A 27,921-nucleotide genomic window follows, 5' to 3' on the forward strand; every position below is an offset into this window, starting at 1 on the left:
ACTTTGGGTATTTTGCGACGATTTTCGATGTTTCGATTTCGATGGACGATGATACGAATACGATAGAGTTCCTAGTCAAATTATTTTTAATCCCAACCACTATATCTAACATACAATCTTCTATAAGTCACGTTTCGATGTCGTTTGATTGCTTTTCGAGTTTCGATTCGATCTTCGATTGATTTGCTTGAATACCACACCAAACATAAAGTAAACACGCACAAGTAACACATAAGGCACACACACACGTATAACAATACCACAATTCGTATAATTCGAGTCTCGAGTTCGATGATTGTTAGATCGGTTTGATTGCTGATTAGTTAACTTTATCGCATTGTTACTTCCTATCATTCACAGTCGTAGATCGGTTCACGTTAAAACACATTCGATTACTTCAATTCTTGCTGATTACAACACTTACTCCACATAATACAACTAAAACACAAAATTAACTATTTACAATCAAAGGAGGTCAAAGTTGACTTAGACTTTGACTTTGACATTTGAAAACACGGGGTGTTACAGCCTCCCCTTGTTTAGGGAATTTCGTCCCGAAATTAGGCTCGAAGGCTACACAACGCCGTGATTTACCAATTTGATGCTTCAGATCTATTTATTTAAACAACTGCGGGTACTTGGCCTTCATGTCGCTTTCGAGTTCCCAAGTGAACTCCGCGCCTCGTTTGCCTTCCCATTGGACCTTTACGATTGGGATGCGAGAGCGTCTGAGCTGCTTGGTTTGGCGATCCATGATTTCGACAGGCTTTTCCACGAAGTGTAACGTTTCGTTGACCTGAAGATCATCGAGCGGTATGATTAGATCATGATCAGCAAGGCATTTTAGGAGGTTAGAGACGTGGAAAGTCGGGTGGACGTTACTGAGTTCCTCCGGTAGTTTGAGTCTGTAGGCGACTTTTCCGATTCTTACCAGAATCCTAAAAGGTCCGACGTATCGAGGCGCTAGTTTCCCTTTCTTGCCGAATCGAACTATACCCTTCCAAGGTGATACCTTTAGGAGTATGTAGTCACCAACGGTGAATTCCAGGGGCTTGCGTCTTTTATCGGCGTAACTTTTCTGTCTGTTCCGAGCTTTTACCAAGTTGTCTCTTATCTGGTGGATTTTGTCAGTCGTTTCTTGTAGAATCTCGGGACCGGTTAGTTGCGAGTGACCGATCTCGTGCCACACAATAGGCGATCGACATCTTCTACCATACAAAGCCTCGAAGGGTGCCATTTGGATGTTGGCATGATAGCTATTATTGTACGAGAATTCCACCAAGGGTAGGTGTTTGTTCCAACTACCACCAAAATCTATAACACACGCTCGAAGCATGTCTTCAAGAGTACGGATCGTTCTTTCAGTTTGTCCGTCGGTCTGGGGATGCAATGTAGTACTCAGATTAAGCGACGTACCAAGGGCCGCTTGAAATGTTTCCCACAATCGTGAAGTGAACCGAGCGTCACGATCTGAAATGATATCACGAGGCGTACCATGATTACGAATGATCTCGTCGGTGTAGATTTGGGCTAGTCGTTCCACCTTGTCGTCTTCTCGTATCGGCAAAAAGTGGGCTGGCTTCGTGAGATGATCAATTATGACCCAAATACTGTCGTGCCCTGATGGCGTGGGCGGGAGTTTCGTTATGAAATCCATAGCTATACTCTCCCACTTCAATATAGGTATCGGCGGTTGTTCGAGTAAGCCAGAAGGTCTTTGATGTTCAGCCTTGACTCTTGCACAAGTTAAACAGCTTCCAACGTACAGAGCGATATCCCGTTTCATACCCGGCCACCAGTACTTGTAACGCAGGTCTTGGTACATCTTGTCTGCACCGGGATGAAAAGAATATCGGGATTTGTGGGCTTCGTTCATGATAATCTTTCGCAAATTGGTCTGTTTAGGAATCCAAATTCGGTCCAGATAATAGAATATCCCATCTGGTTTACTTACTAACTAAGCTCCATCGTGATAGATCCTCTCTCTCTTCAATGTACGCTCGTTAAAGCAAGCATGTTGGGCTTCGCGAATAAGGGTTTCGAGATTGTGCTGGGCTTGGATGTTTCGGGTACTGAGCACGTAACTCTTTCTGCTGAGCGCGTCGGCAACCACATTTGCCTTGCCTGGGTGATAACGAATCTCACAGTCGTAATCGTTGAGAAGTTCTACCCATCGGCGTTGACGCATATTAAGCTCTCTCTGATTAAAGATGTGTTGTAAACTCCTGTGATCAGTGTAGATCGTATACTTAGTGCCATACAGGTAGTGTCGCCAAATCTTCAATGCAAAGACAACTGCGCCTAGCTCGAGGTCATGGGTTGTATAGTTCTTCTCGTGGATCTTGAGCTGACGAGATGCATAGGCTTTAACCTTGTCTCGCTGCATGAGAACACAGCCGAGACCAAGGTTAGAAGCATCACAGTAGACAATGAAGTTGTCGCTTCCGTCGGGCAGTGTAAGAATCGGTGCGTTGCACAGCATATGCTTGAGGGTTTGGAAGGCAGTCTCTTGTGCGTTTCCCCACACAAAAGGCTTGTCCTTGTGAGTAAGAGCAGTAAGCGGCACAGCGATCTTAGAGAATCCCTCAACGAACCGTCGATAATAGCCCGCTAGTCCGAGAAAAGAACGAACTTCAGACGGGTTCTTAGGCGTAATCCAGCTTTTGACAGCTTCAATCTTCGCAGGATCGACATGGATACCTCGACTATTCACTATGTGACCCAGAAATTGAACCTCCTCCAACCAGAATTCGCACTTGGAGAACTTGGCATAGAGTTGGTTTCCCTGAAGTAACTCGAGAACCAAACGTAGATGTTGCGCGTGTTCGGCTTTCGATTTGGAATAAATCAAGACATCGTCGATGAACACGATGACGAAACGGTCAAGATAAGGCTTACACACGCGATTCATGAGGTCCATAAAAACCGCGGGTGCGTTGGTTAGACCAAAGGGCATGACAACAAATTCGTAATGGCCATAACGGGTTCGAAAAGCAGTTTTGGGAATGTCTTCCTCTTGAATCCGTAGTTGATGATATCCTGAACGTAGGTCGATCTTAGAGAAGCATGCTGCACCCTGTAGCTGATCAAACAAATCGTCAATTCGTGGCAAGGGGTATCGGTTCTTAATGGTTAGCTTATTCAACTCCCGATAGTCGATGCACATCCGGAACGATCCATCCTTCTTTTCGACAAAAGGGACTGGCGCGCCCCAAGGATAGGTGCTTGGGCGAATAAAGCCTTTTTCGAGTAATTCCTGGAGTTGGTTCGAGAGTTCCCTCATTTCGGATGGAGCGAGTCGATAAGGGGCTTTGGCAACGGGGTTAGCTCCAGGAATGAGGTCGATACGAAAGTCGATATCACGACTAGGTGGTAGTCCGGGAAGATCATCAGGGAACACCTGAGGAAATTCACGAACCATTGGAACGTCTTTAACTTCAACTTTCTTTTTCTTTCCCTTCTCCGCTACTACAATGTTGGCCAAGAAGGCTCGGTATTCCTTGCGGAGATACTTGCTGGCTTGAATACATGACATAACCTTGAGACCTTTCGACGTTGTTTCACTGTATACACATAGGAGATCACCATTTGCGAGCGAGAATCGAATCATCTTTTCAAAGCACACCACTTCAGCATGGTTTTCACGAAGAAAGTCCATGCCTATTATGACATCAAAGCTTCCGAGTTGCATCGGAATAAGGTCAATTGGGAAGATAAGAGCGCTTACGACTAAGGAGCTTCTCGAATTCAAATGACACAAAGCAGTTATCGGCTCCAGTATCAAACAAACATGATGCATAAATACCATTCACAAGGAACGTACCATTAACCACGTTGTTATCCGCCTGAGCCTGACGGGCATTGATGTTGAAGGTTCGGGCTTGGGCTGCTTGCTGCTGTTGCTGAGGCTGCTGTTGTTGCTGTTGCTGCTGGGGCTCTTGCTTAACCACCCTGTTTGGGCACCTGTTTGCAAAGTGGTTAGGGTCACCACATGCAAAGCAGACTCGAGCATTGATTGCTGGTGCTGGAGCTGCTGGTTGGCCTTGAGGGGCGGGGAGTAGAGCTTGGTTGACAGTAGCTTAAACTGGGGCTTGACGAGGACCATAGCGACAGTTCGCAGTGAAATGACCGTAAAGGTTGCAGTGAGCGCAAAAACGACAAGCTAGACCCACTGGATGATGACACGAACATGTCGGGCAGAGTGGGTGAGGGCCTGTGTATGCACGTTTTGCTGGCGGTGCATTGATCACTGGAGCTGAGCGCTGGTGCTGCTGCTGTTGAGCTGGTACAGCTTGTAGAGGAGTAGCGGTTGTTGCGGCAGCACAGCTCTTGTTGCTGGAGCTGTTGTTCTTCTTCCTTCTTCTTGAAGACTTGGAGGCTTGAGCAGTAGTGTTGCCGGTGGGTGCTGCAGTAGCTTGATGCAGAGACTTGGTTGGCTTATCCCAGAAACCAGCCTTTACTCGCTTATCATTGATCTCAGCGGCGAGCAGGTAGGTTTCTTCGACCGTTGCTGGCATGGCGGCGTGAACAAAGTCGGCTACACAATCGGGCAGAGCTCGAATGTACTTCTTGATGGTTTGATCGGAGGTCTTGACTTGGTCAGGACAGATAATGCTAAGCTGCTTGAAGCGAGCAGTGAGAGCAGAGTTGTCTCCATCCTTCTGCTTGATTCCCCAGAACTCATCCTCCAGCTTTTGGTGCTCATGAGGAGGGCAGAATTCTTCGATCATGATCGCTTTCAACTCCTTCCATGATAGCCCGTAAGCTGCATCATTTCCGCGCTTGTTTCGTTCGGCCGTCCACCAGTCTAGAGCACGGGACTGGAAGACGCCTGTAGCATTGAGAGTGCGGAGATGTTTAGGACATCCGCTCTGACGCAGAGTGACTTCGACCGAGTCGAACCAGTGAAACATGGCTGTTGGACCATCTTCGCCAGTGAACTCTTTTGGTCCGCATGCTTTGAACTGCTTGAAGCTGAAAGCAGCCTTGCTCGATTCCTTAGGGATTTCAGCTCGGGATTCTTCAGACGACTTGCTAGCGTTTTCATACACCTCACTCACAGCTTTCACCACAGTTTTGGAGATGATCGTAGTGAGGCGTCGGTCTCTCTTCTCTTGGCGAGTCAAACGGTGTCGGGATCCAGACGACGACATGGTCTGCATTAGACATCGTCACGAGACTCAACACAACAGAATCGAATCTCACCTCACACGTCTAGACTACTAAAGCTTAGAATCACGTCGCATCACGCAGTCACATAATCACATAACCACAGATACACATAAGCACAGAAACACATAGAACACGTAGGTCACAGAAGCACATAAATACTCAGAGCACAAGCACAGAAGCACGCAAATACCTAGGCACTTAATCACTGAGGTAGTCAGAAAACAGAAACCTATCCTTCAAAGTTCGCGTGTCGTACGAATAGTATGTTGAATAGCATCGTATAGTATAGTTTAACTTAGTCGTATAGCATAACATAGTATGATACCGTCTAGATTTGGGATAACTGGGTGTCGATTAGAGATAAAATAATAGTGCGAGTCGTGTGTGTCGATCAAAATGATAGCAAAATCGAATATCATCCCAAAACAGAGAAAGCAAATATAAACACAAAACGGGGAAAGTACACATAAACACATAAAACCAACAAGTCATCAGAGTACGCGACTGCGGTTCTCAAAATCGAAACACATAGAAATCGAGAGGTAGATTGTCTGCGGCTACTAGACATCGACTACCCAAGGCAACTCGACTATTCACAGTAAACTTGTCATCACTTTCGACTCCAGAGTTAGTGCTTCTGCCTCAGTTCTTGGGTATTCCACACGCGTTCCCTAGGTCATACTTGTGAGTTCAAGTCGTTGGAGTCCGTCGGAGCTTTGGTGAGATGAAATAAATACAGAACAAACTGCTAAGGTGAGGGTCTCACCCCTTGGCTTAGCAATTTCTTCCTTGTTTTTTGTAAAATTCGAGAAGAATTTTCATCAAAATGGGGGTTTCACACCTGATTTGGTAAAATTCTCCTCGTTTATTGGCAAAAGTATTGAGATGAAGGAGTAAAATCCCCATAAGTCAGGGAAATTTAGTGGGGAGTTTGCGGTTTTCACACCTATTCCTGACTGAATCGCCTGACGTTAGTTAAAATTTCGTGTGCAGTGATAGTGAAGGATTACAGAATAAGGCACATAAACTGGGTCTGATGGTTCCTAACTATAGCCTAGGTCTCTAAGACAGCGACCCGGACTAGGTCGTGTCTAACCTAATTCCCTATAGTTATGGCTCTGATACCAATCTGTCACACCCCAACCGATGGCGGAATCATCGGGGCGCGACACTGAGCGAAACAGATTGTTCAGAAGTTTCCACAACAACTATTATTACAATTTCAGTTAAGTGATACGTCCCATACCGTATCCCAAATAAATAAACAAGTTATCATAGAATACAACTAAACAAATAGTACTGTTTCGACAACTCAGATTCAATTTATTACAAACCATATGTTTAAAATACTGCCCAGAGTCATTAAGACTTATTGACAAGATCTACAAACAGCTAATGCCATAGATGCTTGATCAGACAACTCCAACGGCTCCATGGCAATTGTTTATCTGCTTCTAGAGACCCCTAGGTAGGCTACGACCTACAACTGCTAGATGGGCTCTAAAGCTTTATTATTGCCTCGCTTTCCTAGCAAGCTAACACCTTAAACACCTGTCACATACGTTAAAATAAAGTCAATACATATAATGTAAAGGTGAGCACACAAGTTTGATAATAGCATATAGAGTTCGAATAGTTTACGCATAACCAGGCACGTACACAGAGGAAAACGATGCATGTTAATTATCGACATGGGACCATCGGTACCAACGACTGCGGGTTGACCGTCCGAGATGGTTCGCAATACATGATTACCACCGTAATCCATGCAAGTAATTGTCCTTAACAACTCCCGTGTGAACGGGTGCTGAGTCCAAACTATAGTACTATGTTGCTAAGGCAGGTAGATAGCACTCCACGTGTAAACATAATAAACAACATTCATTTAGTCAAGTAGCACATGCAATCGGTTAGCGTTCAAATAGTTTGTGTTTGATTGTGATTTGATAAGTAACGTATGTAACACCCAAAAGTGCTAAAAGCAAAAAGGGATCGAGTATACTCACAGTGATTGATTGTGGATTGAAGGGAGCGCTAAGAGTAAGATTAGCCTGAATAGTTCGATAGCAAAACGATAAGTAACGCATAAAAAGTAAGCAGGTATGGATGGATCGAATGGGCTGGTCGATCGAACGGCAGGTTCGATCGAACGGGCTGTTCGGTCGGCTGGTATGTTCGGTTGGACAGTCCTGTTCGATCGGCCGGCAGGCTCGATCGGCTGGGCCATTCGAGTGGATTGTTTCTTCCTCTGGTGTGTTTGTGTTAGAGGACTTGAACTTTTGATGTTTTTGTTGCAGTATTTGAGAACACTGAAGTGTTCCTACCTTTCAAGTTGTTCGATCGAACGGTTCGTTCGATCGGCTAGCTCACTCGATCGGCTAGCTCACTCGATCGGCTAGGAGCTTCAAGTTAGTCCCCAACTAAATGTCACTCGATCGAACAGTCTGTTCGATCGGCTGGCATTCCCTACTACGGACGAGTTATGAAAACGATTAAGTGTTGAAGCATAGTATCTCATGATCCGAACAGTGATGTTTACCAATCGAGTGACTTATTCGATCGAACATCACTTCGTCAATACTATACTTCAAAAGTTTGGAGAAGTGAGACACCATGTGCTAGCCGATCGGCTGGCCCGGACGATCGGCTGGCGTGTCCGACCGGCTGGGCTGTTCAAACAGCCTAGCCGTTCGGCCAGCGAGTCTGACCTGGTCGGCTTTTCGTCTAACACTTGGCTGTGTGATTATTTGTCATTCTTTCTGTGACAACTCGTATTTCAGAACTTACCGTTGTACTTAATGTAACGTATGTGAACCTGGTGTGATAATTCGACATGTTGATTTAATGAATGGTTATGAGACTTTATTTGTATTATGTGAATCTTTGTTGCCAAACACACCCCACCCGAAATATTCACCTCACACGAAAACACCCTACACATTTAACTTGATCTCGGCCCACTTAACTAATTGATCTCGGCCCACTTTACCTTGTGACTTATTATTGGATGTTGTATTTTAACCACCGACCCACATTTGAAGATTGGTATTATATTGTTACGTGAAATCAAAAGGTCAAACAAACCCTACTCCTCTTACTTGTCTTGGATGGCAGCCTCCCTTTATCGAAACTCTACCCCCTTTCTCGTAACATCATCCTAGCGAATCAAATAACTGGTTAGTATATTATCTTGGTGATTTATTGTTGTAATGATTGTTATATAATTCCTGCAAATTTTTATTTACCGGTTAACTTTCATATTTGTGGGATAATGTCCATATGAGATATCAAATGAAAATTTGATATGATTGGACCGATTGAAAACAATTATTATTCCATTAATTGGCATGTGAGCTACTGATAACTAAACCAACATATGAATATGTGATGTTAGCATGATTTCTTTTCTTGTTGATGATTGTCATAATCAATGATGGTTCTCTGTTATATTACTAAAAAATATGGTTATGATTGTGTGTGTGTGCATGATTCTAGAGTAGTTGATGTATCGGTCCAATCACCTTAGCACTGATTCAGAAGTTGTCGTCCCATGTGCCTCTTGAAGTGTGTGCTTGTTGATGTTGTGTGATGTTGTAATTCTGAAACCCATTGTATGTCGGCTGCCCTTCAAAGTCAAGCCCTAATCCAAACCCACATGTCCACCACTTTTATTGGCGGCCCAATCAAAAGTCCGACATGCGTGCGTAATGTTATTGGCCCACTTTTTGGTTTTTAGGCGGTGACTGGTCCGCATTTATTACAAGGATTTCCTTAGTCCGAGTTCTTTAATGGGTGATGTCCGACCTTTGTGACCCCTTACATGGTCCGAGTTTCATGACCACATGGGTTGGTCCGAGTTTCTTGGCCAAACCCTTTTGTCCGACTTTTAATCCCCAAACCCTCATGGTCCGAGCTTTAAACCCACCACCCTCTAGTCCGAGTTTCATGCCTAGTCTTGGCCGACTTTTAAACAGGGGAAGCCCCCCCCCCCACACACACACACTTGTCTGAGTTTTAAGAAAGGCAAGGCCCTGTCCTCCTTGTGTGTGATAAAATGAAGCTATGAATGTGTGTTGTAACATGTTGAATCTGTTAAGATATGAAAGTTACTTTGCTAAGCCACTAACGCTGCTAAATATGCTATGTATGTTAAATATGATTAACTCCGTATGATAACCACGTTGCATGAATTAACTGTAATACGGTCCTGATTAACTCTGATGCGCATGTGAACTATGCAAAGTGTATTAATCCAGCTACGCGCGGATGTTATTGTTAGATTAAATTGAGAAAGCCTTGATGAGAAACAGGGATCGTACTAATGTGATTAACTGACGTATGATGCATGATATCGATTGTCGAACATACTCTGTGGTATTAATTGCATATGAAACATTACGAACATGAACTGATCAAGTATACGTGCTTACTATAGGATTTGATTGAATAATTGCTAGCACATAATTAAGCATACCGAGCAAACCAAGGTGAGTTCACACCCTTAATAAGGCATGGGATTCCCAAGGGCTTGGGAATGGGATTGAAGGAATGAGATTGACTAGATTCGTACATACACAGTTACTAGACTACCATACCAGCGTCCTCGGTTGTGCATGACACATACGTAAACCTACGTATGCTTATACTACTTACTGTCCTCGGTTGTGCAGGACACATGCGTAAAGCTCACATATGCATATGCTACTTACTGTCCTCGGTTGTGCAGGACACATGCGTAAAGCTCACATATGCATATGCTACTTACTGTCCTCGGTTGTGCAGGACCCCTACGTAAAATCTACGTAGACTTATACTTACTACTATCCTCGGTTGTGAAGGATACTCACGTAAAACCTACGTGTATTTATACTTACTACTATTCTCGGTTGTGAAGAACACCTATGGTTACGCATAGTCTAGTGGTTATACAACATGGGAGGCCCCACCAATAGAACGTACTATCGGCCCAGTAGAGCCACATGTTACAAACGAACTTACTATTACGCATTTACTTTCTGTGAACTCGCTCAACTAGTTGTTGATCCTCTGTTACATGCCTTGCAGGTCGTTAGATACATGGAGCTTGCACAGGGAGGAGCTGGTCGTTGTGGGCTTGGATCGTGATTGTTTTGTTAAACACTTATGCCATTTGATACTTTATTATGATGGGTTTTAATTATACGCTTCCGCTAAACAGTAATAACTTACTTGTGTTTTGAAACACCTTTCATATGGATTTGGTTTGGTTTAATGGCAATTACTTTTACTTATTGATTACATGTTCTATATGATTGGTGGCTTGATCCGGGTCAGTCACGCTCCCAAGCGGTGATACTCCGCAGGTGGATTTTGGGGGTGTGACAGATTGGTATCAGAGCCATTGGTTATAGAGAACTTGGTTTTAATATGGGAAAACGTTTTTATTAAAACCAGACTATAACCAAAACAGTGCTCTCAACGATCCACAACGACGCTTCGCTCCACGTGCAAGACTCAACATCCTAGGTAATAGGGTTTATGTTTATTGCCTACATGCTAGAATTGCATAGAACTTTGCTCGTAGTATGCTTACATTACTTTGCCCACTACTTGTTATTGCCTGAGAACATTTGTGTGCTTACACTCTTCTGTCATCGCACTATTCGCGAACCTTTCTCACTTATGCTGCCTTTGATGTGAAGATCAATGGCTGGACGTATTAACATGACACAAGCCCAGTTGACGGCTCTTATCAATGAACAAGTTGCTGCGGCACTTGCAGCCGCAAACGCAGGAGGTATACCCTGCAGTCGTAACTCATCCTAGGATCTTTAGATCCTACGTTCCTAATCAAATCTTATGTTTAACCTCATTCTGTTCTTACACATTAGGTCAACACGTTCAGCAACCTGTGTGTACCTTCAAGAACTTCATGGATTGTCGTCCTAGCACGTTTAGTGGGACGGAGGGAGCGGTTGGACTCCTCCACTGGTTTGAAAAGCTCGAGTCGGTGTTCGAGATTTGTGAATGCCCTGAGGCTCGCAGGGTGAAATATGCCACTGGTACATTGGAAGGAATCGCGTTAACTCGGTGGAACGCGCAAGTGCAGATTAAACGAGAATACTGCACTCGGGAAGACATCCACAAGCTGGAGGATGAGTTTTATCATTTGAAAATGACTGGGTCAGAAATCGAAGCTTACACTAAACGGTCGAACGAACTGGCTGTGCTGTGTCCAACTATGGTGGACCCTCCAATCAAGCGCATTGAGATGTACCTCAAGGGATTAGCGCCAGAGATACAGAGCCATGTGACATCGGCTAATCTTGACAACATTCAGGCTATTCAGCGCCTCGCTCATCGCATCACAGATCAGGCAGTGGATCAGAATAGACTGCCTAAACATATCAGCGCTACTGCTACCGCTACTACCTCTGCTACACTTGCTACCCCCAGTGACAACAAGAGAAAATGGGATGGGGATTCTAGCAAGGGATCAGCTTCAGTTCAGTCACAGGTTCAGCAGCGAAAGACTGACAGTTATCAGAGCCCCAGTCAGCACTCCTCAGGCAGCCACAGGCAGGGTGGATATCGAGGAAACCTCCCAAAGTGCAACAACTGCAACAGACACCACAGTGGCCAGTGTAACAAAGGTCGCTGTCAAAGATGCCTCAAGATGGGTCATGAGGCCAAAGATTGTAGAAGCCCTCGGCCTGCGAACCAGAATCAGCAGCAGCCTCAAGCACAGCAGAATCAGCAACAGGGCAACAAAGGGTGTTTTCATTGCGGCGCAGAAGGGCACTTCAAAAGGCACTGCCCTCAGCTAAACAGGAACCAGAACAACAACAATAACAACAATCAGGGAAATGGCAACAACAACAACAATGGTGGGAACAACAACGGCAATGAAGCAAGGGGTCGTGCATTTGTGTTGGGGCAGGGTGATGCCAAAAATGATCCCAACGTAGTTATGGGTAAGTTTCTTCTTGACGACATTTATGTTACTGTTTTGTTTGATTCGGGTGCGGATACGAGTTATATGTCTTTGAAAATGAGTAAATTGTTAAAACGTGCACCCACACCCCTAAACACTAAACATGTCGTAGAACTAGCAAATGGTAAAAGTGTAGAAGCCACGCATGTAGTCAAGGGTTGTAACATCGTTCTAGCGGGTCAGACCTTCTCGATTGATCTCATTCCAATAGTTTTGGGTAGTTTCGACATCGTCATTGGCATGGATTGGTTATCCAAGTAGCAGGCAGAGATCCTTTGTAAGGAGAAGATCATTCGTATTCCTCGTGCGGGTAAGGAACCTCTCGAAGTTCAAGGCGACAAGAGTGGTGCTGTGGTTGGCATCATCTCTTTCTTGAGGGCTCAGAAATGTTTACGAAAGGGTCACACTGCCATTTTGGCACTTGTTACTGATGCATCGACAAAAGAGAAAAGGATAGAGGATATTCCAGTTGTACGCGAATTTCCTCAAGTGTTTCCTGAAGATTTACCTGGTTTACCGCCTCATCGTCAGGTCGAATTTCAAGTCGAGCTAGCTCCAGGAGCAGCACCAATAGCCCGCGCACCGTATCGTTTAGCTCCAACTGAACTGGAAGAACTGTCTAAGCAACTACAAGAGCTCTTGGATAAGGGCTTCATTCGTCCAAGTTCTTCGCCTTGGGGAGCTCCAGTTTTATTCGTGAAAAAGAAGGATGGCACTTTCAGGATGTGCATCGATTACCGCGAACTGAACAAGGTCACAGTGAAGAACCGCTATCCTCTTCCACGCATTGACGACTTATTCGACCAGCTGCAAGGGTCGAGTTACTATTCCAAGATTGATCTAAGGTCAGGGTATCATCAGCTGAGAGTCCGGGATGAGGACGTCTCCAAAACAGCATTCAGAACTCGCTATGGTCACTACGAGTTCCTAGTCATGCCATTTGGGCTTACGAACGCGCCGGCAGTCTTCATGGATCTTATGAACAGGGTGTGCAAACCTTATCTTGACAAGTTCGTCATTGTATTCATCGACGACATTCTGATCTACTCCAAGAGTCAGCAGGAGCACGAGCAGCACTTACGTCTTATCTTGGAACTTCTTCGAAAGGAACAACTGTACGCCAAGTTTTCAAAATGCGACTTCTGGCTTCGTGAAGTCCACTTCTTAGGCCATGTGGTGAATAGGGATGGGATTCATGTCAATCCATCCAATGTAGATTCGATCAAGAACTGGCCTGCACCGCGTACACCAACGGAAATACGCCAATTCTTGGGTTTGGCGGGGTACTACAGACGATTCATCAAAGACTTCTCCAAGATCGCACAGCCGCTCACTATGTTGACACAGAAAGGTGTTACCTATCGTTGGGGTAATACACAAGAAACTGCTTTTCAGTACCTGAAGGATAGACTATGCAGCGCACCTATTCACTCATTGCCAGAGGGCACGGACGACTTCGTGGTTTATTGTGATGCATCTATCCAGGGGCTTGGATGTGTGTTAATGCAGCGCGACAAGGTCATTGCTTACGCTTCGCGCCAACTTAAGGTTCATGAACGGAACTACACGACGCACGATTTAGAGCTGGGAGCTGTTGTTTTCGCGCTTAAGACATGGCGACACTACCTGTACGGTACCAAGTGCACAATTTACATCGATCACAAAAGTCTCGAGCATATCCTTAAGCAAAAGGATTTGAACATGCGTCAATGACGGTGGGTCGAGTTACTTAATGATTACGAATGCGCCATCAAGTACCATCCAGGCAAAGCCAATGTTGTGGCTGACGCTCTCAGTCGAAAAGACAGCTTACCTAGGCGGGTACGAGCTTTGCAGCTCACTATTCAGTCTGATCTTCCTGCACAGATACGAGATGCTCAGGTGGAAGCATTGAAACCAGAAAACGGCAGGGCTGAAGCCTTACGCGACTCAAGGCAACGGTTAGAACAAAGGGAAGACGGCGCCTACTATGTAACAGGACGTATTTGGGTCCCACTATATGGCGGTTTACGAGAACTTGTGATGGATGAAGCTCATAAGTCTCGCTACTCGGTACATCCAGGTTCGGATAAAATGTACCACGACATTAGAACAACATACTGGTGGCCTAGCATGAAAGCCCTCATCGCAACGTACGTCGGCAAATGTTTGACTTGTGCGAGAGTCAAGACAGAGTACCAGAAACCCTCAGGCCTACTGCAACAACCCAGGATACCACAATGGAAATGGGAAGAAATTTCCATGGATTTCGTTACAGGCCTACCCAGATCGCAGCGTGGGAATGATACTATATGGGTGATCGTGGATCGACTCACCAAGTCTGCACACTTCCTGGCTATTAAGGAAACGGATAAGTTCTCCACCCTCGCAGACGTTTATCTTAAAGAAGTTGTTTCGAGGCACGGGGTGCCCACCTCCATTATTTCGGATCGGGATGCACGATTCACCTCAGAACTATGGCAAGCGATGCACAAAGCTTTTGGCTCTCGGTTAGATATGAGCACGGCTTATCACCCTCAGACGGATGGGCAATCTGAGCGCACGATTCAAACCTTAGAAGACATGCTTCGGGCGTGTGTTATTGATTTCGGCAACAGCTGGGAAAAGCACCTCCCGTTAGTGGAGTTTTCATACAATAACAGTTACCACACCAGCATACAAGCCGCTCCATTCGAGGCATTGTGCGAACGTAAATGCCGGTCACCTCTCTGTTGGGCAGAGGTGGGGGATAGTCAGATTACAGGTCGGAAAATGGTAGTTGACGCTACGGAAAAGATTGCACAGATACGACAACGCATGGCGGCAGCACGCGACCGTCAGAAAGCCTACGCGGATAAGCGTAGGAAGCCATTGGAATTTCAAGTCGGGGCCCGGGTTTTACTCAAAGTCTCACCCTGGAAGGGTGTGGTTCGTTTTGGTAAACGAGGCAAGCTCAATCCACGGTATGTTGGACCGTTCGAAATCACTGAAAGAATAGGCAAGGTAGCCTACAGACTAAACCTACCAGCTGAACTCGGTGCAGTTTACAACGTATTCCACGTGTCGAATCTGAAGAAGTGTCTGTCAGATGAGACCCTCATAGTTCCTTTTAAGGAACTCACTATCGACGAGCGGTTGCAGTTCGTCGAGGAACCAGTTGAAATCACGGACCGGGGCGTTAAGGTCCTCAAGCACACCAGAATACCTCTTGTTCGAGTTCGTTGGAACTCCCGTCGTGGCCCAGAGTTCACCTGGGAACGAGAAGATCAAATGAAAGAAAAGTATCCCCAGTTATTCGCGAACAGTACAACCACTACTGAGGCTGAAGCTACCACGGAATTTCGGGACGAAATTCCAGATCAACGGGGGGAGGATGTGACACCCCAGGAAAACCATGCAACTTAACTAGCTTCCTCAGTGAGTACGTACCAAATTTCGGGACGAAATTTCTTTTAAGTTGGGGATAATGTGACAACTCGTATTTCAGAACTTACCGTTGTACTTAGTGTAACGTATGTGAACCTGGTGTGATAATTCGACATGTTGATTTAATGAATGGTTATGAGACTTTATTTGTATTATGTGAATCTTTGTTGCCAAACACACCCCACCCGAAATATTCACCTCACACGAAAACACCCTACACATTTAACTTGATCTCGGCCCACTTAACTAATTGATCTCGGCCCACTTTACCTTGTGACTTATTATTGGATGTTGTATTTTAACCACCGACCCACATTTGAAGATTGGTATTATATTGTTACGTGAAATCAAAAGGTCAAACAAACCCTACTCCTCTTACTTGTCTTGGACGGCAGCCTCCCTTTATCGAAACTCTACCCCCTTTCTCGTAACATCATCCTAGCGAATCAAATAACTGGTTAGTATATTATCTTGGTGATTTATTGTTGTAATGATTGTTATATAATTCCTGCAAATTTTTATTTACCGGTTAACTTTCATATTTGTGGGATAATGTCCATATGAGATATCAAATGAAAATTTGATATGATTGGACCGATTGAAAACAATTATTATTCCATTAATTGGCATGTGAGCTACTGATAACTAAACCAACATATGAATATGTGATGTTAGCATGATTTCTTTTCTTGTTGATGATTGTCATAATCAATGATGGTTCTCTGTTATATTACTAAAAAATATGGTTATGATTGTGTGTGTGTGCATGATTCTAGAGTAGTTGATGTATCGGTCCAATCACCTTAGCACTGATTCAGAAGTTGTCGTCCCATGTGCCTCTTGAAGTGTGTGCTTGTTGATGTTGTGTGATGTTGTAATTCTGAAACCCATTGTATGTCGGCTGCCCTTCAAAGTCAAGCCCTAATCCAAACCCACATGTCCACCACTTTTATTGGCGGCCCAATCAAAAGTCCGACATGCGTGCGTAATGTTATTGGCCCACTTTTTGGTTTTTAGGCGGTGACTGGTCCGCATTTATTACAAGGATTTCCTTAGTCCGAGTTCTTTAAGGGGTGATGTCCGACCTTTGTGACCCCTTACATGGTCCGAGTTTCATGACCACATGGGTTGGTCCGAGTTTCTTGGCCAAACCCTTTTGTCCGACTTTTAATCCCCAAACCCTCATGGTCCGAGCTTTAAACCCACCACCCTCTAGTCCGAGTTTCATGCCTAGTCTTGGCCGACTTTTAAACAGGGGAAGCCCCCCCCCCCCACACACTTGTCTGAGTTTTAAGAAAGGCAAGGCCCTGTCCTCCTTGTGTGTGATAAAATGAAGCTATGAATGTGTGTTGTAACTTGTTAAATCTGTTAAGATATGAAAGTTACTTTGCTAAGCCACTAACGCTGCTAAATATGCTATGTATGTTAAATATGATTAACTCCGTATGATAACCACGTTGCATGAATTAACTGTAATACGGTCCTGATTAACTCTGATGCGCATGTGAACTATGCAAAGTGTATTAATCCAGCTACGCGCGGATGTTATTGTTAGATTAAATTGAGAAAGCCTTGATGAGAAACAGGGATCGTACTAATGTGATTAACTGACGTATGATGCATGATATCGATTGTCGAACATACTCTGTGGTATTAATTGCATATGAAACATTATGAACATGAACTGATCAAGTATACGTGCTTACTATAGGATTTGATTGAATAATTGCTAGCACATAATTAAGCATACCAAGCAAACCAAGGTGAGTTCACACCCTTACTAAGGCATGGGATTCCCAAGGGCTTGGGAATGGGATTGAAGGAATGAGATTGACTAGATTCGTACATACACAGTTACTAGACTACCATACCAGCGTCCTCGGTTGTGCATGACACATACGTAAACCTACGTATGCTTATACTACTTACTGTCCTCGGTTGTGCAGGACACATGCGTAAAGCTCACATATGCATATGCTACTTACTGTCCTCGGTTGTGCAGGACACATGCGTAAAGCTCACATATGCATATGCTACTTACTGTCCTCGGTTGTGCAGGACCCCTACGTAAAATCTACGTAGACTTATACTTACTACTATCCTCGGTTGTGAAGGATACTCACGTAAAATCTACGTGTATTTATACTTACTACTATTCTCGGTTGTGAAGAACACCTATGGTTACGCATAGTCTAGTGGTTATACAACATGGGAAGCCCCCACCAATAGAACGTACTATCGGCCCAGTAGAGCCACATGTTACAAACGAACTTACTATTACGCATTTACTTTCTGTGAACTCGCTCAACTAGTTGTTGATCCTCTGTTACATGCCTTGCAGGTCGTTAGATACATGGAGCTTGCACAGGGAGGAGTTGGTCGTTGTGGGCTTGGATCGTGATTGTTTTGTTAAACACTTATGACATTTGATACTTTATTATGATGGGTTTTAATTATACGCTTCCGCTAAACAGTAATAACTTACTTGTGTTTTGAAACACCTTTCATATGGATTTGGTTTGGTTTAATGGCAATTACTTTTACTTATTGATTACATGTTCTATATGATTGGTGGCTTGATCCGGGTCAGTCACGCTCCCAAGCGGTGATACTCCGCAGGTGGATTTTGGGGGTGTGACACTTTCAAGGTATCTTGACAACGTGTTGAACTATAATAACCTCCGTTCCTACTTGTTTCCTTGGCTCGAACAGGAATCACCCAAGTCCGGCCGGTGAACGGTTCGGAATGTCGGTTTAGAGTTTAACCCGAAATCGGTGAACCTTGTTCATAGATCCCGAATCTTGAACCTTCTAACCGTTTGAATGATTAGTTAGCCGGTTCAAGCTCCGTTTCTATTGATTTGAAGGCATTGAGTGTAAAAGAGTTGAAAGAAAGTTGAGATTCCTTTGGGGATGTTTAGATCTTTGATGGATTTTAACTTGTTTATGTGGAAATCGGTTAGAACTAAGCTAATCATAGTGGAATGAGGCCAAAACATGATGTTCTTCAAGAACACCATGATGACATCACCCAAGAACACTTAGATCTTAGTGATTTCACGGCTAGAATCCAAGTTTTGAAAGATAAAAAGGTGTAGAATCAAGTAATGATCAAAAACGTACAAGAATTTAAAGTGGAAACTTACCGGGATTGAGAGAAATCTGAGAAAAGGTGAAGAAGATAGCTGGTTCGGTCAGAGCTTTCCAAAAATGGAAAGTATGACAATGACAGCCCTATTTATAGGCTCCAAAAGGGGAAAGTGGCAGCCGATCGGCCAGGAGCTCCGATCGAGTGGGCTGCTCGATCGGCTGGCAAGATGCTAGCCGATCGGCTGACCTGTTCGATCAGGTTGCCTCCTGTTCGATCCGCGACACACTTTGGGTATTTTGCGACGATTTTCGATGTTTCGATTTCGATGGACGATGATACGAATACGATAGAGTTCCTAGTCAAATTACTTTTAATCCCAACCACTATATCTAACATACAATCTTCTATAAGTCACGTTTCGATGTCGTTTTCGATGGCGTTTGATTGCTTTTCGAGTTTCGATTCGATCTTCGATTGATTTGCTTGAATACCACACCAAACATAAAGTAAACACGCACAAGTAACACATACGGCACACACACACGTATAACAATACCACAATTCGTATAATTCGAGTCTCGAGTTCGATGATTGTTAGATAGGTTTGATTGCTGATTAGTTAACTTTATCGCATTGTTACTTCCTATCATTCACAGTCGAAGATCGGTTCGCGTTAAAACACATTCGATTACTTCGATTCTTGCTGATTACAACACTTACTCCACATAATACAACTAAAACACAAAATCGACTATTTACAGTCAAAGGAGGTCAAAGTTGACTTAGACTTTGACTTTGACTTTGACATTTGAAAACACGGGGTGTTACAGACAAGAAGTGTGAGATGGCAGCCATGCAAAGGTTTCTCTCACCTCTCTCTTCCACTTGTTGGCTTAGAAAAAGGTATGTGATGATGATGCTTTTGCAAGAGTTCTTTATGTCTTGCATAAATCAAGAACATGCAACCAAACACAAAGAAACACACTCTCTCTACAATAATTCAGCCGAAACACCCCCTCACCACATCCATATTTTCAAAAATCTTGATGATCTTGCAAGAACCAACTTAAATCCAAGGTGTTCCTAAGTTAATTTGAAGATCCAAATGTGTTTCCAAGGTGAAACAAGCTCCATAACATCAAAATCATGTAAAAAACCCACTTGAATCTTGAAGGTATTAAATTTATTTTAAAACACATTCTTGATTCTTGGTGATATTCATAATGTTAAAAGGTTTCTTTTGATTCTTGGAATATTTCACAAACTTGAAACTAATAATAAATGGGTTTTAAACAAAATAAAAATGGAAGTGTACATATATGTGTGTGTGGTCGTGAATGTGTGTATATACATGTTAGAGGTTGTGTTTTGATTTTTGTTAAATCTTGATTGATGTGATTATTGGAAGATTAATGCATGCATGATCGAGGAATGATTTTTATGAAAGTTCTATGCTTAAAGATGGTCATGAAAAGTGTAATATTTGATGTGTATGTGCACATGTCTGTGGTGTCGTGTATGTATATGTATACACATGCATATGGGATTTTGGTTATATGTTCATAAATAGAGTGAATCTTACATTTATGTTAAATGATTAGATGATAATATATATGAAGAAGATGATGTTCTTGAATGTTTGAACATGAGTTAAATGTATGATGAATATGATTTAGTTCATGCATGTTGATGATGATATGATATGGATGCATTAGATGCCTTTACTTGAACATGCATGATGATATGTGATCATAAAAGGATGATTTGAGTATGATTAATAAAAATCAGTTTTAATCATATTATAAACACTAAAATAAAGTTATTTTAAACTATTTAGTGACTTATAACTTTGTCATAATGTTTCCTAGCTTTGCATGTTGTACTTGGTGCTTTATGTTTTATAAAAAACGTAAAATCGAGTGATTTATTTGACTTACACAAAAACTGCACTAATCTGATTATAATCACTATTATAATCAGTAAATAACATGTATTGTGTTAAAATATCAAGTCGTTTCGAGTTGGGATGATTATAGTAACGTTTAACGCAAAACTATGCGTTAAAACGGTAAAAAATCGGCTTTTCGGGTGATTTTTGTAAAACTAATTTAGATCGGTAAATAAACTGATGTTTTTAGTTTAAAAACAAGTATTTTAACTAATTTTAAGTTTACTTGGTGTTTGGTTGGTCATACATGACTTCCGACGCCCGAAAACGTTACCGAATCGTTAAAATACGCATTTTTCGATAAATACTAGTATGGGTAAATTTTGAGTTAACCTTATGTGATAAAATGTGTTAAGTGATTTAAACATGTAAATGTGATAATATGTTAAGTGTTAATTTGATAATGGGAAATTTAGACTATGCATGTACGCATGTACGTTTTGTGCGGTAGAAACGGTAAAATTGCCTTAAATGTGTAACTTGTTTGTCGAGCATGAAATTGGGTACATATGAGATGTTTTATGTATAATTGCTTTAAAAATGACAAAATAGATAAGTTAGTAATATTTCGCGTGTTCGGTGTTAAATCCTATGAATGTTTATGTATATAATTTACAACGCGCAAATCATAGATATATTGCGTATAAACGAGAGAGTTAACAAATTCACACAATAATGGTCACCAATAAAATCGTTCAAGTCGCAAAAATCATGAATATATATATGTGTGTGTGTGTATGGACTCATATATATATATATATATATATATATATATACTAGCAGGGACCCGCGCGATGCAGCGGCGGCGACAATTTACAAATTGGTACTTATTTTTCGTTAGTTAATTAATTTTCTCGTGATAGTTACGGACTTTTGTTTATAGAAATTACCCATGCGTTAGGCCTGGCATTCGGTTGAAAAAAAGCTTGTAGGAAACCCGGGTGATGATTTACAGTGCCAATTGTTTAAAGAGCTCGTGCCTTGCTCAAATCTCGGTTGAAAAAAGGTCGTTCAAAATTGGTTTGTTACCTCACTTGTTTAATTCGTTTATGTTTGTGTATTTGTATTAATGTATATATACCTCAGTTCTTGAATTTCTTAGTTATATCATAATTTCAAAAGTTACTGGCCCAATCAAATCGGTGTCTTGAATTTTAATGATAACTGGATTTTGCCAATGATCTCTAGGTCAACTGGTGGAGTGCTTGCATTTGATGCAGGTTCGACTCTCACTTGGTGCAGAGTGAGGCACTGTGGGCAATGATAGGACTTAGGAGACCCAGGGAAACCTGGGTTGGATCCTTGAACCAAACGGGTTTTACCAGTAATTTCACTGTCGTGCCTACGGGCAGGTGGGTTACCGGGTTTTTCCCCGGAATTAGTGGTGGACTCGGGTTACTCTCGGAGTACTCCGTTTGTCCAGTGGGTGTCCTGAGAGTGCTCGGGATTGAGTTTGTTGGCCGTTAAAAAAAAATGATCACTGGATTTTAGTTAAATCTACAATCAAATCATGTCTTAAATTTGGATGATCATCGAATGCAATGTACGGTTTGGTGCAAACCTTTTGAAAGTTCAAAATCTTTTGGAGTTGATCGCGCTTCAGAATGCTAAGTCAAAACTAAAAAGGGTAATAAAAATAGTTTATATTTAATTAATTGTATTCAACTTGATGAAAATCAAATGAAAGTCCATTTTTAATTGATACTTTCCTATTAAAAACTTCATGAATAAATTCGGTTCATCAAGCAAAAAGAAGCAAAACTTTACACACCGTTGCAAGTTTTTTTGTCTAGAACCTGCCTATGGAAACTCATGGTTAGTGTTTTGGCTAACTTATCTAAATTAGCTTTTTTTTTACCAGCAAAAACCAAATTTCATTAATAGGAAAATTAAGTACATGAGATTGCCAATGGAAACTCGATAAGTTTTTTAAACCTAATCTTTCACCCTCCATTTCAGAAACATAAAACATAACCACAACATCGTATCTATACTTTGAGACGTTCATAATCAATTAACACCGGTTGATCACCATTTCCAACTTTTGAGCTGCCTAGGTTTGTGATAATCTCTGGGTTCAGCAGGAGAGAGGACAAAGGTTACATCAGCAACACAAACTGATATCATTTATCGGGTGCTGGGTTGCTATGATGGAATCACAACCGTTATTCCAAACGAATATCGTTTATTGAAGGTGGTGGCGCTATTGCTCACGGCTGCTGGTTCTAATGATTTGCCTATCAACTCTTTTGTTAGTCAAAAGTAAAATCCGGGTCATCTATAATAATAGGTATAAAAATACAATAATAAATTCATAATTGTTTGAGAACATGAAAAAATAGTACCTTGGAAACAAAAGGCCATGTTCACTTAAAACCAATGACTGTACCTTGGCGTCTGCAGTTTAAAATGATTTGTGTTAAACCTTACCTGCAACATCTAAACATGTGTTTATGCCCGAATCCAGAAATCTGTCAGTTGCCTCCCGATCTCATGAGTTGGAAGGGCTTTTGACTTCTATTTTTTTACCTTTTTAGGTAAGATGACTGAACTACAAATTACAGTTAATGTGTGTTGAACATGAGGGGCACCTAACAGACAATTTTTTAAAAACAAATTTCCAAGAAAAGAATGATCAATTTAAATTTAAATTTAAGTAGCAACATTTTTTTACACAATGAAAGTAAATACCAATAATAGCAACATACGTTGAGAAAAAATATACATAAAATCAAAATTTACTTTAAAAACTACCAAAAAAGGAATGCATACTCTGTTTTTTTAGAAAAATAGCATCATACATTCATTTTACCTACCAATGAAACACCACACAACCTTGGTTTTATAAGGCGAGAGGCGCCCAAAAGCGACAATGTCTAAAACCGAGACACGAAGCGCAAAGCGCAAAAGTGGCGGGGTTTTCATACTCAAGCCGCAAGCTAATTATATACATTTTTATATATCCCATAGGTCATTAGCTTTCCCTACCCAAAATATAGCCATAAGTAAGGTTTTTGTATGATTTTAGCTACATGTACAAACCAAAAAACCCAAGGTACAACATTCAGATGCATAAAACGCCTCGAGTACAAGAGGCGCGTGACCCAGGCCAAAAAAGCCCAGAAAAATCCCAAAAAAGCGCGTCTTTTTTGGGCTTCTTGTAATTACTCTAGGCGCTGAGCGAAAAAGCCCCAAGGTGTGAGCCTTGTTGTGACTCGCGCTTAAGCGCGCATGAGGCACGCTTTTTAAAACCAAGCACACAACTTACCTACATAAACAACCCCACACCCAAAGCCTGTTAAAGGTTTCAATAACTTATTGAAGTTAATTCTTCTTACTTCCGGATACTACTTATCATAAATGGTTCAGTTACCAATGTGATAGTCAGCACAATGACAATGACTGGAACCATCTTTTACTATGGGTAAAATACTGATCATTACAAATATAATAGAAGATCTAATATATTTTTTTAAACTGTCTTGTGGTTTTAATGAAATATGGCAAGGGAGATTGACTATAGAGTGGATTCAACTCAAATAAAGAAACCACAAGGCTGGTTCAGACCCACTCAGGCTGGTGCAAAGCGTTTTTAGCACTTGAGTGTGTTTGAGGCGTTTTAGTTGTGCCTCGCCTCGTCCCGAGAGCCTAGGCTTGCACCTAGACTCTAGCGCGCTTTTGACTACTATATAGTTAACCACATTAAACGATCTAGTTTTATGACTTTGTCTTTCTTAAATAATAAAAGATAAGTTTTCGGATATCAAAAGATAAGTGTTACCTCCCTCATTGCGCTTTATGTGCAGAAGTAACTTGATAGATTTTGCTTGGCCTCTTTAACATGACAATAGACATCTGCTTTCAGAATTGTGCTCCTGAGTGATGCCTACTACCGTCATCCCGTCCTCTCACAACTCCCGTCCCCTCACAACTCACGCCCGTATCTACAGAACCCGGAGGAAAACATAATTATGGCTTTTTTGAAGAATAAAAAACAAACGGACATAAATTACAGCAAATTCTGAAGAATAATAACAACGTAAGGCATACATCTCCAACATGCAACAACTTAAGATTCATTTACATTTTGGCAATCATAAATAACAATTTAAGGCATACAATCTCCAAGAGTATAAGATTCGCAATTTCATATACATTTTGGCAATCATAATAAACATGATTTATCAAAAAGTGAAGCATGGACAGAAAAGAGTTTGTGGGTTAACCCAACCCAACACAACCCACCCGTACTATAAAAAGGCGTGTTTCAACCCAAAGCCATTTTGACACAACCAGGCAACTGTTGTTAAAGATAAAGCAGCAATGGCTCTTATAAACCCACATAAAACTATTAGCATCAAGACCGTTTTGGTTCTAAATAAAATAAAGATTAAAAAATTTAAAAAATATATATATAAGAGACATTACCCAACCTACCCATTTTCACCTTTAACTATATTTAAACATAATTAGAAAGAAACATTATTCCCTTCCCAAGCATCAGAAAACTCAGCACATGGAGTGTTGGTATTTAAAGATCGCTCTACTGTAAAACTACTTTCCCCATCATTTTTGCTTCTAACACTCATTGAATCATGGGGATCATGACAAAGATCTCACCATCTAGTTTGAAACATCATGTTTATCTGTTTTAGGTAAACACCAATGAAAAAGCACATTTGAACAAACAGTATATGGAAACAGTTTTTAAACAAACTCAGGCCTGTTTAATATCACAAATAAACAAAGACTGATTAGTTGTTACTTTAATGGCCCAAATAGCTTCATCTTAAGGTATAGACTTGTTTACTTTGGCTAAAGTGGAAAACGCCTCAGTTGACCTGTGACTTAACTGTTGAATCTGCAAAAATCTGAGCTTCACAAAACCATACAATTTCCATCCGTGAAAGCTACCTTCTTTGGGATTCAGGGATGCATACTCGTTGTTAGGGTTCAAGATTCCTATTAAATTAACCATTCAACACACATACATGTCAATCATTATATCAATTTGGCATAAGAAATAAAATAAGTAACACCATGAACAGACGCACATCCGAACACTCCATTGTTATTTAAAAACTCATATAGAAAAGAGGATAAAGAACTTGCCTAAGCATAAAGAAAAGGGGCAACCAACAAAATCAACTTTGAACCCAAAGTCACAATCTGAAGCAAAAGTTTAAATGGGGCTTGCTACAGTCATATACTTCATTTAGCTGCAACATCAACAACTGAAATGAATCTTTCTAAAATTAATTGAAGAATAAAAAAAATCCAACAACAGTGACACCCACTTCATATGTCAGAAAATCTAGCAAAAAGAACCCCACGATAACATCCAGAACATGGTGTTTAAACCACATATACCATCACAGAACATGGTGTTTAAATCACATATACTCCCTCAGCAAAGGATAGCACAATACTTAGGTTTACAAGAAAGCCAACTTACCTGAGGTCAACCCCACTGGATCTTCTGTCGGATTGAGAGAAAATGAACGATTCAGGGTTATTGAAACCCTAGATCTGGAAATCGCCTGGGAGAGAGAAAGCATGGAGTTGGGGGCGGATGAGATCTGGTGAGATGTGAGTTGTGAGACAGATGAGAGAGAAGAGAGAGAAGGAAGGGGAAAGGTGGATCCGTGTGAAAACAATATCACCCGTCAGATCACGATCCGTGTGAATAAGTGAAAGGAAATGGACGGTGATGATGGATCCGGGTAAATGCTAAAAGTTTTGGAGGGGCATAATTGGAAGTGTAAATTATTTTGTGCTTTAGAGGGTTGTAAACCATGCTTTAGAGGTGTTTGAAGGGAATTTTTATGGACTTTAAGAAGTCCTTCCTATATGTATTATAAAGTAGTATAGATATATATATATATTAACGTGCCAACATAATAAAAAATGACAACTTTTTGAGAAAATCTCAAAGTTATGTGATAATTCAAAGAAACGGGGAAACTTAGGATATTTGTGTTATGTGTATTGATTTAGAATCGTTCCTATATTAGGACGTGTAGAAAACAGTCACTGGGATTGCGCTATTTAAAATACGCACCCAAAGGTGAGTGTCATTAAACCCCCTCTTTTTACTGCTTTGTACATATTTTGGGTGTAGAACACGTTGTTAAAAGGGTTTAATAATGTTTTCGAAATAAAACATACCTTTTAATATAAAAAATATATTTTCGCTGAAAATATATGAGGTTTGATAAGTTACACGTTTCGAAGTAAAACGTTTTTGATGAATAAATGTTGGACATTGGGATGGTACGGTGTTTCCGAGGCGAAACAGACCGTAAAGTTGGGACGGATGCCGACCTGGGTCTCGAGTGATGGAGATTCAGGGGATTCGTGCAACTACGTGTATTAAATTGTCATATTAGTAGGATATATATATTGTACGTGAGGCAACCATCATATTGTTCTTCGAGAAAGAACCATGCGCCCATGATGTCGTTTAATCAGTTAAGTATTGTACGCGATGAATTGTTGGTAGATCTATCGGGTTGACAACCCCGTCGTGACCGGTCGCCCCGTGTCAATGTTAAACGACGAGTTAATATTCTGTTTATTGTCTAGCTTTAATTATCCCTGCATGGTTAATATATAGTTCGTATCGTCTAGCTAACATACGAGTCTGAAAATTGACGCAATAATTTAATATACAAAACCTGGGCAATATATATTACAGTTGTCGGATCGATGAACCGGCGGAAGGCCCATGGATTTTTAATAAGGAAGTAATATGGACTTTCTAAAATTTATATGGATGTTTTCAAGAAAACACCTAATCCGAAAGTTTTCCTTGAAATAAAATTGGTAGTAAGTGAATACATGAACTCACCGTATTTTGTGTTGACACTTGATTTTTAACGTGTTCTACAGGTACTTGAGTTCGGCTTCGGGAATTATGGCGTATCTTGTGGTTGTTGATGCATGTTTTGGTCACTTAAATATGTTGGACTAATTTTAAACTTTCTGGGACAAATGTAATAAGATCCATAAGGATCAAAGACAATTTAACTATGTCATGGTTGAATCGTGTCTTAAAACGTAATGTTTAAATAACTTATATCTAAAATATACTAAAATATCCAACAATTAAATGCATCGATCGACAAGATATAAACGGGCACCAGCTTTCGTCACCACTACGTTTTATATTCCGCTGCGACGTATTTTGGAGTGTGACAGAAGTTGGTATCAGAGCCATTGGTTGTTAGCGAACTAGATGTTTTCGGAGGAAAACACTAGACTTCAACCGGAGAATTTTGAAATGTGAAGTCCAAAATTCTCGAAGCCAAGAATTTTAAATAAACATAGAAA

At 41.5% G+C, this 27,921-nt stretch overlaps 1 long non-coding RNA gene across 4 annotated transcripts; it reads right to left on the minus strand.

The window, feature by feature from the left end:
* Positions 1-22,436: 22,436 nt before the first annotated feature.
* On the minus strand, positions 22,437-26,360 carry LOC110942204. Of its 4 annotated transcripts, none has more exons than XR_004877594.1 (2): positions 26,045-26,360; positions 22,437-24,533 (listed from the first exon to the last, which is right to left on the minus strand). It is a non-coding gene; the product is annotated as an uncharacterized LOC110942204 (long non-coding RNA). The 4 variants fall into 4 exon arrangements; XR_004877595.1 differs by lacking the exon at positions 26,045-26,360 and adding an exon at positions 25,431-25,551; XR_004877592.1 differs by lacking the exon at positions 26,045-26,360 and adding an exon at positions 25,400-25,551.
* Between the last annotated feature and the right edge of the window lie 1,561 nt (positions 26,361-27,921).

The sequence above is a fragment of the Helianthus annuus genome, chromosome 13 (genome assembly GCF_002127325.2).
Source record: "Helianthus annuus cultivar XRQ/B chromosome 13, HanXRQr2.0-SUNRISE, whole genome shotgun sequence".
Taxonomy (NCBI): domain Eukaryota; kingdom Viridiplantae; phylum Streptophyta; class Magnoliopsida; order Asterales; family Asteraceae; genus Helianthus; species Helianthus annuus.